The sequence below is a fragment of the Equus caballus genome, chromosome 9, assembly GCF_041296265.1.
Source record: "Equus caballus isolate H_3958 breed thoroughbred chromosome 9, TB-T2T, whole genome shotgun sequence".
Classification (NCBI taxonomy): Eukaryota; Metazoa; Chordata; class Mammalia; order Perissodactyla; family Equidae; genus Equus; species Equus caballus.
The window spans coordinates 74,547,178-74,564,223 of record NC_091692.1 but is presented as its reverse complement, the minus strand read 5'-3'; the positions used below and the strand labels follow the sequence as shown (position 1 = coordinate 74,564,223).

Here is a 17,046-nt window from a genome sequence, read left to right as displayed (position 1 = left end):
TGAAAAGCCTTAAATGAATAGCCATTTTATCAAGCTTTGAGCTTCCAAGAATTATTTCAATTATGTTAAGGTTTTCAAAAGTGACCATTCAATTTTAACATTCTCAGTTGGTTTAGTAAATGCCGAGAGCACTGCTTACATTTTGCTCATGGTGTTTTCAGGTAACTTAATAGAATAGATCATTTAAAAATGGATTCCATATTTGCAGGTAAATCTGCCCTTATTCTCACCTTTAAAAGGGGAAATGCTGTATCTGGGGGATTTCCTGAGATCAAATATTTTGATGTGTTCAAGCCAGGCACTTTAATTACATAAGAGATTTTGACATACTCTCAGTCAATGAACAATGGTTGAGTCTAGACAGAACTTGAGGAAACTGTAGGGGAGCCAGCACATTTCAGTCATTAGAAGAGTTGTTTACATAGCTTCAACCTTCTACAAAGACACAAGAGCCTTTTCAAGGACCCCTTATTCAAAGCACTACTACCTGGATACAAAACCTTGAACAGCCACCCACGAAACCAAAGAAGTTTTGGAAACCAGCTTAGATATTTCGAATATGTCCCCAACTTCTGAAAATCCCCCTTTGATAACATTCATTGCAATTTATGTTATTCCTTATTGTATTATCAGTCTTTCATGCTTGGTTGCAAGCCCATGAAGAAATAGTTGTGCTTATTTTGTTCTCTGTTCTGCCACTTGCATCCCCAAGGTAGATGGCGCATGACAAGTCTTTAGTAAATGTTTGTGGAAGAAAGGACACAGGGAGGGTGAGAAGAAAATAGTGATGGGTTGAGTTAGCAAAGCCTGTTTTAAGCAAAGATAGGTGAAGTTTGGTCAGTGGTTGGTCTCCACTCTCCCTGTGTTTGTCCTATTTCAGACTTCTTTTCCTCGTTTATCAACTCTGCCCTCCCATCCCCCATGGCACTCCAATTAATGAGACCGGCCCTGGACTCACAAACAAAACAGTCAGGTAATTTTATTGACTAAGGCCACTCAGTATTTTACCATCCTTGCAGTCTTTATTCTTAATCCTTAACCCAAAATGTCGATCATTAACAATGGCGTAGAGCAGAAAGGGGAGAGCAGAGGTTTCCCAGCATCAGAGAGCAATCAGTTCTGCTTACTATAAAACAGCTATACCACGTAGGCAGAACTTCTACATTCGTATCTTCAATCAGCGAGTCACTGGTTCAACCAATATTTATTTAACCAGTATTTAGTGAGCATCTGTTGTACGCTAAGCTTAGTACTAGTCAATGTGACCATAATCTGAGAGAAGAAAATAGCAAACTTGTAAAGAAGTGGTCGACTTCTCTTTGAGATCCTCCTTTGTCTTTTTGAACAAACTTTCAAAAGTTGAGACTATAAGAGAGATCAATATTCATCCAGTCATTGACTGAAAAGGTAGAGTAAATCATAGGCCATTTCAAGCCTTCCTGGAAATTAGAGTCACTTGGGGAAGGAAGCCAGTTTTCTAGGCAACCTTTGCAAATATGTCTCTTCTTCACTGAGTCATCTAACAAAAGTGAACTGAGCACTGTCTGGGGGCATGGTGCTAGGCCCCAGGACACGTAGATGAAAGAGAGTCCCCTCCCTGAAGAAGGTCACAGTCTAGCGACAGACAAGAACAGGCAAATTAACACTTATAACACAATGAGATAAGTACAGGGTAGACGTCAGCAAAGGGTACTATGGCAACCCAAAGGAGGGGCACACAACTAAGCCTGAGGCGGTGGGTAAGGCTTCCCAGAGAAGATGACACTGAGTGGATGGGAGCAAGCCAGGTGAGAGGGTGTGGAGAGGATGGGCTTTTTAAACAAAGGAAACAGCAAAGGCAAACGCTCAGAGGTGAGAGAGAGCAAAACACTTCTGGGAATCTACAAATCACTGAGTAAAGTAGGGACTTACTCTGTGGGAAGGAAAACGGCTGAAATGAGGTAGCTCAGCGGGGGCAGATTATGAAGGACCTATGTGGGGAGCCACCAAAGGAATGAGAGAGTTTATGATATGAAGGAAGTGGCCTCTTAGCAAGTTGGCTCTGGTAAAGTGGATTAGAGAGAGAAAAATGGGGACAGGGAGGCATAAAGAGGCGAGTATTTTTATTTATTTGTATGCTTTTTATGTTTTACACTCAATATTGCTCTTAAAGCAGATTTTAGACTCTCAGAAGACATACAGCACAGTGACCTAACAAATTATTAAGTAGTGGTAGAAATAAGGCAAAGGGAAAATAAAGGCAGGGACATGAAATGGAACCTGAAATGAGATAAAACACAAAAATAGGTCATGCGCTTATAATCAACATCTAAGGGAGGCAAATTTGGCTCTAGGCTTCCTATAAGTCGATGATTTATTATATCTGTAAGATAAACAAGTTGATCAGGATTGTCCTGCTGCTGAATTTGAATGAATATCTACTAAAGAGTCTCATATAAAGGAAGTCAGGAACAATCTTACCCTTTGTTAGAACATGAGATCCTTAAGTAAAGGGACTTTTTCACTGCTATAGTTTCAATGACTTGAAGAGTGACAGACATATATATATGGAGAGCTCAAAAAATATTTCCTGAATAAGTGGAGTTGTGAACTAGAATATTCTCCCTCCAAAAGTGAGATAAAGGCTATGTAAAAGTAGACCAGCAGAGAATAGATCTATGGGACTCCCAACCATTTAGTTTGTAGGAGAGATCAATGTTTCAACCACAATCGTGCCCTGAAAAGAGAATAGTAAAACCAAACTTTCTGATCACAGTCAGCTCTCCATATCCGGGGTTCCACATTCTCAGATTTAACCAACCACACATGGGTAGGTCTATGATGGTTGTGTCTGTACTGAACATGTACAGACTTTTCTTCCTTGTCATTGTTCTCTAAACAATACAGTATAACTACTATTTACATAGTATTTGCATTGTATTATGAATTATAAGTAATCTAAAGATGATTTAAAGTATAGGAGAGCATTGTATGGGTTATATGCAAATACTATGCCATTTTACATACAGGACTTGAGCATCCACGGATTGTGGTACCCATGGGGGGGTCTTGAAACCAATCCCCTGTGGATACAGAGGGATGACTGTATCCTGAAACCTATCAAACTCTGCCACCTTGAGAAGGAAGGGAGAGAATCTAGACAACTCTCTAACTTCATGAGTAGCATTTTCATAAGCATTGTTAGAGTGAACCAAGTAAGAATTTTTATAGAGGTATTTCTAATAATGCTTTAAGGTTAGGACAAAAATATCATACCAAAAAGCACTTTTATAAAAGCAAATTGTGTGCTATGTGCTCAGTTCCCTAATAGTCTGGCATAATCTAAGAATAGCTTTCAGGAGATCTTCATAGATTTATTTTTAAAAACTTCATGGATTCCTTTAGAAATATTATTCTCCCAGGAAAACCATTGGCAAGTATTGGGCAGTAGTGAATTTAGAATTATACTCTATGACAAGTATCTGAAGGGCAGCCATTTAGTTTGTCCAGCTCAGGTTAAATCCCTAAGATAAACTATGGGTAACATTGATAACCTTTGAGAATATTGTAAAGCTTGGCTAGGACAATAGGTGGATATAAGGAAACTCCTTTTCTATCCAGAAATAAGCAAAAGGGATAATATCAGGTAAAAGAAATACATCACAGAGAAAATACATATATGTGTTCTAACTCAAAATTCTACATCATATGATATGACCAGAACTACAGTCTGAAAAATTTAAAAGATAGTATGTCCCATCATCTGCTAGTCCTTGAAATATATTAGTAAAGCATCCCTGGAATATTTAGATTTGAATAATGCAACTGCCATGCGTACCCTCGACATCGAGGTAACTTGCTCAATGCATTTATTAGTAGCAAAAAAGTTAAAAGTTGTAAAGTATTAATAAAAATAATGGCTTTTATTTTAAAATAGTGATCCATAGATTCTCTTTAGGGCAAATGGTGTTCAGCAAGGCCAGCTTTTTGCTAAGGCCAACCTAGGTCATGATAATAAAACTGTATCATATGCTTAAAAGAGAACGGTCATCTTTTATCAATATAGAAAATGGACATGCATCCTGATTAAGAAAAATAATACAAGAAAAAATCCATGCATGCACAGAATTTAGACGTTTAGGTTTCATTAGCTTCATGGAGAATCTGCTTCCGACGGAGGGTCCGTTCATTAAGAGAGAAAATATAGACTGAGAAGATTTTTCAGGGTCTGTGATAAAATAAATTTTAGATATGACTCCAGTGAGTCATCAAAATGAAAATGTCCAATAACTAATTGGATATATAAATCTTGCCTTTAAAAGAGAAGTCTGAGTTGGAAATAGATAATTGAGGAGTTATCATTTAGATTTAAATCTATGGTGATTTAGAGAGAAATCGGAACCTAGTTATTAAATATGGAAGATAATGTTGCTATGTAAGGGAGTAACAGGTCTTCTTTTCAACTGCTGCTGAACTCTAAAATGACACCACAAACATTAGTAATTTATTAAGAGTAGTTTGAAGATCATTACATAAGTAACCTCAACTCTTGATACCGTGTCAGGCAAAATTTGAGGTGACATTCTCAAAGTCTGGTTTCACCATCTATAATCACAAAGTAGAACAAATCAAAGGAGGGAAAAACACTTCTGAGAATGAGTAATTGGTGCAATAAAATGTACAGGTTAAAGGAAAATTCAGTTACATGAAGATTAAGTCAAGTTTAAGCAATGAAATGATGTATCATGACATGTTTCTTACATTCTACACACTTTGGAAAGGCTGATAAACCACGTCAGAATATCTTGACTTGGGAATTTGGAGAGTCAGAGTTGAGCCAGGAAAAAACCGTGAAGTTAGCAGTTTGGTTGTTCCATCTCCTCCCGCCAGCCCTTGCAGGTTTGCCTTTGAGCAGTTCCCTGACCCAGGTTCTCAGTGATCTTATTGCTGGTCTATGTGCCTCCAGCTCCAAAACAAAATGATCTGATAACCTCATTCATATCAGTGGACTTATTCATGCATTTATTAATTCAACAAATATTTATTGAGCATCTGCTCTCTCTGTACTAGGCATTGTCTTATGTCTCAGAATATGGTGATCAACAGATAGATGAATAAATAAGTAGACGTAAATTGATCCATGATGAAAGAAAGAAAGAAAGGAAGGACAGAAGGAAGGAAGGAAGGAAGAGAAGAAGGAAGCAAAGAGAGAGAGAAAGAAAGAAAGAAAAAGGAAAAGAAAGAGAGAAAGGGAAAAAGAAAATCAGGCAGGATATGTGATATATTAAGCAAGAATTAAAAAGCTGAGAGATGGGACGTATACTATTTAGATACAGTTTTCATAGGTGGGGATATTTGTACCTATGAAATGACTGGAATGACATGAAGGAGCCAGCAATACAAAAAACAGAAGAAAAAACTATTTAGACAGAGCAAATAGCAACTGTGTGGCTGACTGTATTTTCCAAAGATGGCCAAGACAAGATATCACATCCAATCTGCTCTGATGTGCCACTGACACTCCTTCCTTAAACCTGAACAGAACTTCGCGACCACTTCAACCAATGGAGCCTGGTAGAAGCAACACTAATTGCTATGCAGTTCTGTCCCATTCTCTTGGGATGCTTGCGTTTATTACTCAGTTTCCATGCTGTGAGGAAACCCATAGCATACATTGAAGAAACTAGGTGTTCTAGCTGAGAGCCACAAATGAGTCCCCAGCCAATAGCCAGCATCAACCATGAGGCCTTTGCTAGAGATGCCTCTGGATGATACCAGAGTCACCCCCAGCCTTTGAGTCTTCCCAGCTGAATACCCAGACTTTACAGAGCATAAACTAGTTGTCCCTGCTGTGTCCTGTACAAATCTGTGATCCACAGAATCCAGGATTAAAATAAAATGGTTGTTTTGTGCCACCAAATTTGGAGGTGGTTTGTAACGCAGCAATAGGTAACTGGAACTAGTGCTAAAGCCCATAGGTGGGGAGGAGAATCAGATATTCAATAAACACACAATGGCTACTGTAACTGAGCAGTATAGCCTTGGATCTAGTGTAGAGGTGAGGACAGAGAGCCTGGTAGGACAGATCATACAGAGCCTTCCTTGCAAGCCATAGGAAGGAGTTTAGATGTTTTTTTTATTAAAAATGATGGGGCCCCATTATCCTATTCCTATGAGACAGAGATCTAAGTCTGGTGTAGGAAGCACTTTGATCCTGGAGCAAAATCATGTAGGTTCAAGTGACACTTCCATCATTCCATCATACATGTTTTCTTGGAAAATCTGTTAATCTTTTGAACCATCAGTTTCATCAGCAAAGTAGGAATGAAAATAACACCTACTACTTCACAGGGTTGTTGCAAGGCTCAAACCATCTGGTGCACGTGAAATCACTCAAGAAAGCGAGAAGCATTCCAGGCTTTAGAAAGATTGGAATAATACGATGTACAAAATTAGTTAAATTTTTAAGTGGAGAAATTAAATATGTCAAATTTTCTTTTCCAAATGGATTTTCCATTCACTAATTATACCATGCCTGGCCGTATGGGATTATTAGCCAACTTGAAACATATACATCCCATACTTGACTTCAGGTCAATGGCCAAATAAATATGGTGACATATCTGGTCAATAAACAGATGATAATACCTGCAAATTTTGTTAGGAAAAGGAGTGATGGTTATTTACAAAGAGAGAGGGAAGACAAGAACTAATGAGCATTTTGAACACTTTCCTTTGAAAACCACCACATCTCTCAGCAACCGAAGGAATATGGAAGCCAATGAACACTTCATTACTAGCTGGGATTTTGATCCAAAAGTCCCAGCTGAAATATCAGCAATCTAGGATGGATTATTAGAATTCCTTTTCATTTTGACCAGGTGGGCTTATGCAGACTAAAACCAAAGCTGACTAAACAGCACTCTTTCCCCAAAGGTAACCCCCGGGAAAGAAACTGAGTAGCAATGAGAGTGGTGATGGGTTGAGAAAGAGACACATCTCTAGTTGGATTCCTCCCTCAGGAACAGCACTGAGCCTAGACCACCATTCCAGCTTCAGAAAGCAAACACAATCAGAGAGAAAGAGCAATGGCTGGAGATTGTCTCATAGGTGAGCTGCTTAGGATCCCTCACCACTCTCCCTAGGCTTAGGAATAGCAATGCTGTTATCAATGATAATTGCAGTAATAATAACATTTATTTGGTGCTAACAGCTTCTCATGCATTAACACCTCTAATGGTCACAATAATTCACAGATATTCGAGTAATCAATGATGATGCTATTATCACCATTTTACAGGTGAGGAAAAATGAGGCTTAAAGTGGTTAAGTAATAATCCAAGTGAGTTGAGCTAGTGGGTGTTGCAGCTGAGACTTGAACTTTGGTTTGTTCTAACACCAAGGCCATCTTATCACCTAAGATGTAATTTGTTCCTAATTTCCAAAGGAAAACCACTTTCAGTTCACTCCAACTTTAGGTACAGCAAAAGCTCTTTCCCTTTGGCATTGTAAGTCAATCTATATAGCCACTCCTCTTCCCTAGGCTTGGGGGAAAATGCCTGAAACTTGACCTCTCCCTGTTAGGGGGAGGGGAGCAGAGAAGTTGGACAATGAAAAAGAGCCTTCACCAATGGCAATCAAAGACTGATAAGAAGTTATCAAATTTGTCCATATGAAACTATTCCGGTTTCATCATCATTGGTACAGTTGATATATTCTTTGAAATTCCAAGAGCATAGTCTAATTTGGGGAAAAAATATGTTATATCAGCATTATTTTATCTATATATTTATTCAAGTCAGAAACAGTACAGGCAGTTGTCTATACGAGATGATTTCATAACTTACTTTAAATTATCCTCCCCTACTCAGTGCCTAGTGCCTAAAATCCTATCATTAGCTGCTCATTCCGTGGGGTTGAGCATTGTCCACATAATGTCAGACATTGGGATGATGGAAATTTTTATTTTTCTCTGGAATGCTGACTTTGAAGACTCAGGCCTCATGAGTCATCTAATTCATTATTTGTGATAATAATGGCCATTTTGACTAGTGCATGTTCCAACGGAGAACTGGGTGCAGAGATCAGATAAAAGGCAAGCAGACAGACTGGCACAAAAGAGCTTTCAAAACCCATTTAATGATCAGTTTCTAAATATTTTACAGCTTCAGGTAGTGCCAAGTTGGGCAGAAGACAGTCAGAAGACATTCTAGTGAAGATCTCTGTCCTTTTAGTTATGTGTATTCCCACGAGTGGGCTCTTTTTTGGTTTCAAATAGTATCAATGGATTGATCGTATTTTAAGTAGGAGCCAGTATTCCTTCCTCCCTTCCTTTCTTTGCTTCTGTCTTTCTTTCTACTGTTGAGCAATTCCTCTGTGAAACCCTCTCTTCTCTTGGCATTTGTGAGATGATACAGTCCTGATGTTCCCCCTGCGTCTCTGGCCACTCCCTTCCACTTTCCTTTGTCAACTCCTTCTTCTCTATCTCGTGTTCCACAGGCCTCAGGCCTGGGTCTTCTATTTTCTCACTCTCCGTATACTTCCTCAGTACTTTCATCCACTCCCACTTCTTTGAATACCATCTATAAGGGAGCAATTCCCACACTTATATTTCCAGCCTGCACTTCTCTTTGGAACTTCGGACCTGTATAAATGACCACTTACTTGACATATCTACTTGCATATTTCAAACATAACATGTTTAAAATCCGACTCCTTGATCTTCAACATTCTTTCCCCTCAAGGCTCTTCCTCTAGTGTTAACCCTCTGAGTAAATGACACCCAAGAAGTTCGTGCCAGAGGTCAGCCCTGAAGCCTCCCTTCCTACATCCCTACAGACACTCATCAATTCCTTTTGTTTCTACACATGAAATCCATTTATAATTCACCTGCTTAAATTCATCTGCACTGTCTGTCTCCTCATCTCAACACATCGTCTCTCTCCCAGATTATCAGATTCCTAACTGGTCTACCCAATTCAGTGACTGGCTCCCTATAATCCATTCCCTAATACAATGCTTCCCAATGAATTTAGAAGGAAATAAAAGTCTATAGAAGGAAACGAAAAGGTTATAAGGTCTGCCAAGAGTCTTCTCAATGGAGTCTCCACACTCCTAAGAAAAAGACAAAGCAAAAAAAATTTATTTCTTCCTCTGGGCATTTTTGAATCTGGATGTGACACAAGGACCCTGGGACAGTCATGCAGTCAGTGTGATGGAAGCAGGCACAAGAGCAAAGCTGAAACACTAGATCTGGCAGAATCGAGGGATGAAAGTGTAGAGATGAATCCACTACAATAGCAGTGAGCCCTGATGAAGCTCCCACCCTGATGTTCGGATGAAGCTCATTCTATCTCTAGAATTCTGTTTGTCTGAGATGATAGATATCCCCACTGTTTAAAACCAATCTGAGTGAGGGTTTTTGCTACCATAGCTGAAAGCATCCTAACTGATAGAAGATAGACAAAGAAATTAGTTTAAACCTATTGCAATTAATCTAAATGAGAGACAACAGGAGAGGGGAAAGATGGATTACATGTTTAAGAGATTAAATCAATGGGACTGAGATGTAGAAGAAGGAACCAGCATGGGGAAAAAACATGAACACAAATAAGTGAGAGGAAAAATGTGATAACCCTCAGCAAAGGTGCGAAGGAAATGCTGCGGAAACTCAAAGGAGGGAGTTCGTTTCTCAAAAGTAGGTATTAGGAAATGCTTTATGTAATAGAGACATATGGGATAGAATCTAACAGAAAGTAAAGTTTTGACAGGCACTAATGTGAAATGACAACTCCAAGCATAAAAAAAATTATGAAGGGAACATTCCAGATTGGGGAGAGTGAAGAAGAAATGTAACACATTTGTAGGAAAAGGAAAACAAAAGGTTGGAAAAGTACCCTGAAGTTTGAGTTTAGAAGTCCAATGTGCCATCCATTGTGTCATCGAGCTATGAAGTTTGAATTTAATGTGGTAGGCAATTATATCTGTGGAGGGTACATTGTATTTGCTGCTAAAAAAACTTTCCAATACCTTTCTAAGAAAGATTCTCTTATAAAGTTGCTACTTCTGGATTTTATTCTGAATTGATGCTAAAGCAGAAGTAATTAAGAATAAAATAGGGGCCGTCCCCGTGGCCAAGTGGTTAAGTTTGCGCGCTCTGCTCCGGTGGCCCAGGCTTTCACTGGTTCGAGTCCTGGGGGGACATGGCACCGCTCTTCAGACCACGCTGAGGCGGTGTCCCACATGCCACAACTAGAGGGACCCACAACTAAAAATACACAACTATGTACTGGGAGGCTTTGGGAGAAAAAGGAAAAATAAAATCTTTTTTTAAAAAAAAGAATAAACTAATTGTTAGTAATGTCTTTTCAAGAGATCCTCATTATTTCCATGGTGGTTGAGATAAATATTTATAGGAATACATCAAGTTCACAATGACAACAAATACTATTAATTTTCCCTTACTATTGGTGTTAATTTTCTGAAAGATGGTGATGAAGGAAGTTAAGGTCTTATTTTAAAAAAATAAATAAATAGGGCCAAGATCACGAAAAAACACATAATGCTTTTCTGAATCTTTAAATTAATTAAAATTAAATATTAAAGGTGATATATTAAAGAGACCAATGAAATTTTACACCTGCTAAGTGAACAGCAATGGGTTTGAAATACATTAAGCCATACAAGATTATCAATATTTAATCATTTTTTACCTACAAGTTGGACATTTCATGTAGTTTAGTCTGATATCCTATTGATTAGTCTTTGTTTTTCAACAAGGATGTTACAATTTTAAAATATTTTGGTGAATTTATTCTGGTTTGTAGTAAATAGTTTACATTTTAAGAGACTTGTAAGTAATAGTGATTAAGAGCATGAGCTCTAAAGTTAGATTGCTTGGATCAAACCGTGGCTCCAACTCCCACACAAGCTAGTTTTGAGCCAGTTATTCAATTTCTCTGCCTATTCTTCTTTGCCTATTCTGTAAAATGAGTTTAAAAATAATACCTACTTTGGGGTCAGCCCCATGGCCAAGTGGTTAAGTTTGCGCGCTCTGCTTTGGTGGTCCAGGATTTCACTGGTTCGAATCCTAGGCACGGACGTGGCACCGCTCATCAGGCCACGCTGAGGCGGCGTCCCACATAGCACGACCAGTGGCACTCACAACTAGAATATATAACTATATATCAAGGGGCTTTGAGGAGAAGAAGAAAAAGAAAAAGAAAAAGAAGATTGGCAAAAGATGTTAGCTCAGGTGCCAATCTTTAAAAAAATAAAAAATTTAAAAAAATAATACTACTTCATAGGATTGTCATAAGGAATGAATATATAATTACGCCTAAGATATATATAGCAGTGCCTGGCACATACTAATTCGTCAACAACTATTAGATGCCATTATTATTATTATTCTCGTTTAATAACCTATCCAAATATTTAAAACTTTCAATTTCATGAATGAACTATTGGGTACTATTGACTGGATCCTGTTCTTGGATATTCTTCTCAGCATAATAAGATAAAAACATCAGTCTCTTGTATTTAGTTTATTATATATTACTGAATTGGGGTTTTCTCATCTCTTTCCTCAAAGGAGAGCTTTAAGTAGCCTCATTTCACCCATCGTGACAGAATGGCAAAGCTCGTGCTCTGTCCTTAAACAGTCTCAGTTCTCGACCTCTTCCAACACTAGTCAATGCTTCTAACAGCCAGGTTTCGTCATTCCATCTTCATTTGTTTCTCTCTATGATACACTGAAAAAAGAAAATTATATTTCCCTCTGCTTTCTGGGCACCTTTTCCTTTCAATTCCCCTTTTCAAATCCTACTTTTTCTAACGAGCCTGACCTAGGAGTCACTAGCAATTCATATATAATGAAACTATACATTTCACATTTGCGATAAAGTTGTGTGGAAATAAATTAGCATATGCTAGCCTTTCATGTAAGAGAAACTGAAGTCTGGATGTAAGAAAGCATATATTTTTATAGACTAACTTTTTTAAGGTTTTAAACAACTGAGCCCTCAGAAGTTCATAATAGTTATGTAATCTATTGTACCAAATTAAGTCTTTAAATAGGTGGACTTTGTGCTATTAGTCAATCAATTGATTAGATGGGGCCCACTCCCATTATGGAGGGTAATCTGTTTTACTCAAAGGTCACTTATTTAAATGTAAATCTCATCCAAAAGCACCCTCACAAAAATATCCAGCAAAATGTTTGACCAGATCATTGGGCACCAGGGCCCAGACAATTTGACACACAACATTAACCAACGTATTCACCGGGGAAAGTAAATTCACCTGTTTAAGGCCAACTGACCACCTGGTCATTTCCTCAACAAGATGACTTTTGCCATGGTTAACGCACTCTTTACAAGATTTTGACTTTACTTTGTCTGACAAGAAATTTACATTTATGGGCACAGTCAACATGGATTCAACCCTTTGTGTCAGGTTCACATTAAACAAAATCAAAGATTACATAAAATTAGTTCATGTTTGTACACAAAATTCCAGTGCGTACCTTGACTATAAAGAAAAAAATATGAAGCCAAGGAAAATGAGTGAATCCACAAATACTTATTGAAGGCTGCCATGTTCCTCACACTATGTGAGTGCTGAGAAATATAATAATGAATGCTATGTGCTTAACTCCTGCCCCAAGGGGAGCTTTCCAGTCTAACTGGGTATATTGGAATGTGCTAACCTCCTGTATTGGTCCTTTATGGCATTGTATTACTTTTCTATTGATGTGTGACAACTTACCATGAACTTAGTCGCTAAAAGAAATGCCCATTTCTTAGTCATATTTTTGTGCATCAGAAATATGGCATGGTCTAGCTGGATTCTCTGCTCAGAGTATGACAAGGCTGAAATAAGGTGTCGAGCAGGCCAAGTTCTTGTCTGTAGGCCTGTACAGACAACAACCTCTTGTCTGTAGAGGAAAATCTGCTTCCAAGCTCCTTCTTGTTGGCAGAATTTAGTTCCTTGAGGTTGTAGGACTGAAGCTCTTGCCTTCTTACTGGCTCTCAAATAAGGACTGCTCTCAGGAACTAGAGAACTCCTCCCAAGAGTAGTTACCTAGCATATTCTCTCTCTCTCTCTCTCTCTCTCTGTTATTGCTGAGTCCTTCGTATGATAGGGCAGTATTTCTTAACTTCTGCACCATCGACATTTTGGACCAGATAATTCTTTGTTGTGGGGGTTGTCCTATGCATTGTGGGATGTTTAGCAGCATTTCTGACCTCTTCCCATTAGTGTCAGTAACAGTCCCCTTGTTTCATTTGTGACAATCAAAACTGTCTCCTACCACTCTCAATGTCTCCTGGGGGGCAAATAGTCCCCACTAAGGACCACTGCCTGAGGGCAAGCCAACGTTGAGATGGCTGCTAAACAAAGAGAGTTATGTAAACTTAACAAGTTTCTCTCAGCTAAGGCAGCTTTAAATTTTCTCACCCTCTACTATGGGGATAGCCTTGGCAAGGAAACTATGATCCTCAAGTCTCCTTAAGCATGATGGCTTTCTTCCCCAGACAGCAGTGGGTGATGCTTTTTGCCCTTTCTGATCACTGTGTCTGTCTCCCAATCCATTCTACTGATAATATTTCTGTTTATTAGATTGAAACTATGCCCTCCCTCTCTGGGACTACTTGATCGCCTTGACTGAAGCATTAAACATCTCCTACCTCTTTAATTACATCCTAAGAGACCCCTACTTGGTCCACCTTGGTTTGCTTTCTACTGATACACAACACAGTCATAGCACATGGATTAGGTTTAACTCAAAGGGCAACATTTTCAACTTCTTACAATATGAGGAGATGGAAGTTTTCTCATGCCTCATATTTATTTCTCATGCCTCATATTTAGCATCCATTTCCTTTTTAATCTTTTTTCTTTTTTCTAATTTATAACTATGTTTTTTAAATGTCTTTGTCTTTTTTTCCCACTAGACAACGGACTCCCCGGAGGCAAGAACTTTGCCTATTTTAATTTTAATGTATGTAGACCTACATAGCACCTGCCTCATAGTAGTATTGCTAAATGAATATTTATATAATGAAAAAAAGTGTGTGTGCATAAACTCTCTCTCTCTCTCTCTCTCTCTATATATATATATATATATATACATGCACATACATAAAGTATTTCTGTTATCACAGAATATCCTAGTGCCACCTTCAAACAAAGTAAGATGCCTACAAGTATACACTTAAGATGTGTTGCTGTTGTTTCTCCTCTATGGGGAAAAAGGAGAAGGGTTTTTGGAGTTAATAGTATGGGGAGGGATGCTGTACTGACTTTAATGTCTGAATTCATAGCAATTGTTTTGAAAACTGGGCTATGTCAGGGAGGCAAGCAATGTCTATCTTAGTATTTCTCTCCAGTACCTAGCAGAAATTGGTCTTTTTCTGCTTTTCTAATGAAAATAAAATAAAATTTAGAAATATGTGCTTTTAACAAGCAACACAAATAGTTTGAATATCTTACTTGTAGCAGTTACTTAAGTATAATTGCTATGACAGTGAAGTGTTATTATAAACTCAGTTGTTGCGATTAACAAGGACTAGAAATGATACATTTTAAACCATAGCATAAACCTATAGAATAGAAGTAAGACCTCTCATAATTTCTTCACTCCCTTTTCAAAAGTCAAACAATCTTTCCTCCAAAAGGGAGAACATGTGGTGCCAGCTGTGATCTTAAGTCAAGTTATTTACCCTCTCTGTGCCTCAGGGAGCTCATCTATAAAATAAGGATTATACTATCTACTTAAGATTGTTGTGCCTTACATATAGAAAGCGACTAACAAGTCATAGCTTTTGCTCTGTAGGCAGTCACCTCTTTGTAAGAAATACCCTTTTTTATGTACCATGAAGAAAAAAAAGACGGGTCACTACTTAAATTATGAGACAATGCTATCTTATTCTATAGACATAGTAACACACCCCAGTTTCTGAGATGTTAAAATAAGAAAAAAGCATGTTTTACAATCAATGATCTGTGATGCTATTTAGAAAGGATATCATTCACACATTCATTCCTTCAGAAAATTTTTCTGAGCACTTATTATAAAAGGTCACGATAAAAGTTAGGTTCACTTTCTTTTAGATTGCACATAGTTTACAGCAGTTTAATAAAATATTGAAATAAAAGTTTTAATATGGTACTGTCTTAAGGAACCATTCTTTTTAGGATTTCACTTATTTTTCCTTTCTATGAAAAAATATCTGATCCAAGTTTGGCTTACATGTTCAGGACAGAAAGATGAGAAGAGAATTGACCCTGTGCTGGAGACATTCTTGGCGTAGGAGGATGACAGAGAAGAAAACAAATAATTATGACATAATGGAATGGACACACTGTCAGGAGAGCGCAGCGCAGGGAAGTGAGCAACTACTGTGCGTGTGCCAATAAACAGTGACCAAAACTGTAAGGTGATTTCCCATTTTCACAAAAGGAAGATACAAAGGAAACAATGAAAAAGCAAAACAAGGCTTTTTGGTCACCTCGAATTCATAAAACTTTAGAATGATGAAGAACTAGTTAAGAATGATGTCCACTATTTGTTGAATGGATTATAAAAGCTATTTAAAATGAGATATTAATTTTATAATACTGTTTTCACGTCTTTCACGTATTCCGTGTAGCAATTGTACTTCAAACTCTGCCTAGTACTTTGACTCAGTGTATTTGTCATCACCAGACTGTTGGCTCATCAAGCTGTTTTTTGGAGCATGCCATCTTCATTCTCTCAAATTGTTGGAGGCACAGAACTTGTTTAATCTAGGTATTGTCATTGAAAATTTTATCCAAAGTCTCAAGTGCCTACGTAAATAACAGTGGAATCATTTTTTTTTAATTTCTCATTTACAAATATATTTGTGAACTCCATATTATGACAACTTCCAGTATTACATTTTTAAGTGATCATTAAAAGACATTCCCAATAAGTACTTTTTTCAGGTGTGATATCACTTTGGAAAAAGTAATTTTTTTTCCTGAGGAAGATTTGTTCTAACATCGTTAACAGAGCTAACATCTGTTGACAATCTTCCTCTTTTTTCACTTGAGGAGAATTAGCCCTGAGCTAACATCTGTGCCAGTCTTCCTCTATTTTGTACATGGGTTGCTGCCACAGCGTGGCTGATGAGAGATTTAGGTCCACATCTGGGGATCCAAACCCCCAAACCCATGCCACCAAACTTAACAACTTAGCCACTGGGCCACACCCTGGAAAAAGTAACTTTTAAATCCATGTAAACATATTTGCCGGCTTTTATTAACTAGTTTCATCAGGGATATCTTTAAGTACCAATAGCAATCATTTCTGCTTAATATGACTTCCCCCAAACAAACTGTTATTCAAAAGAGAAATGGAAAGAATTCCATACAATAACATGCTTTGTAAAGAATTAAGGTCCCCTTCCTCTTTTTAGAAAGACGATTTTGAGAGGGAAGCTCACTTTACACTCAGACCCAAGATAATCCTGAGAAAGTTAGGGAATGTCTTATCTGTGGAGGAGATGAGACCAAGTCAGAGCTTGAAGGATCAGCCAGATGTTCTCAAAGACAGAATGGAGAAAATAGAAGAAATAAGAGTATTCCATGCAGAAGGAGAATGCAGACTCAAACTATAGTATCTTCAGGAAAAGATAGTTTTATTCAGCTGGAGCAGAGTATAATGTAGATGTGAAATGGGACATAAACTAGAGAAGCATGTTGGGGTCAGATCATGTAGAGCTAATGAATTTAGATTTTATGTGGCAGGCAATAGGGAAGCTTCCAAGGTATTTAAAGAGACAAATGATAATATTAGGGGTTTTTTTAACTGCATAAAATAGCTAAATGGCAATGACCTACACTAAAAGAAATATAAAGTATAATGAAAGCTAGCCCTATGCAAAATGAATTTGTTATCCACACCCATCACTTCTGTTTCTGTACCCATTTCCCCCTCTATAGTACACTCATTTTATTCACACCTCTCATACACTCCACTTCATCCTCCTCATCAAAAACTTCTCTTGGAGAAGATAGGAAACCTGTTATGGTCATCTTCTT

General features: G+C 37.9%; 2 long non-coding RNA genes across 2 annotated transcripts in view; one reads left to right on the top strand and one right to left on the bottom strand.

The window, feature by feature from the left end:
• Positions 1 to 17,046, top strand: part of LOC138915430 (uncharacterized) — an 85,509-nt gene that overhangs the window by 48,969 nt on the left and 19,494 nt on the right. The window lies entirely within an intron of this gene.
• LOC138915431 (uncharacterized) lies at positions 11,511 to 15,314 on the bottom strand. Its single transcript, XR_011421362.1, has 2 exons — positions 15,233 to 15,314; positions 11,511 to 11,732 (listed from the first exon to the last, which is right to left on the bottom strand). It is a non-coding gene; the product is annotated as an uncharacterized lncRNA (long non-coding RNA).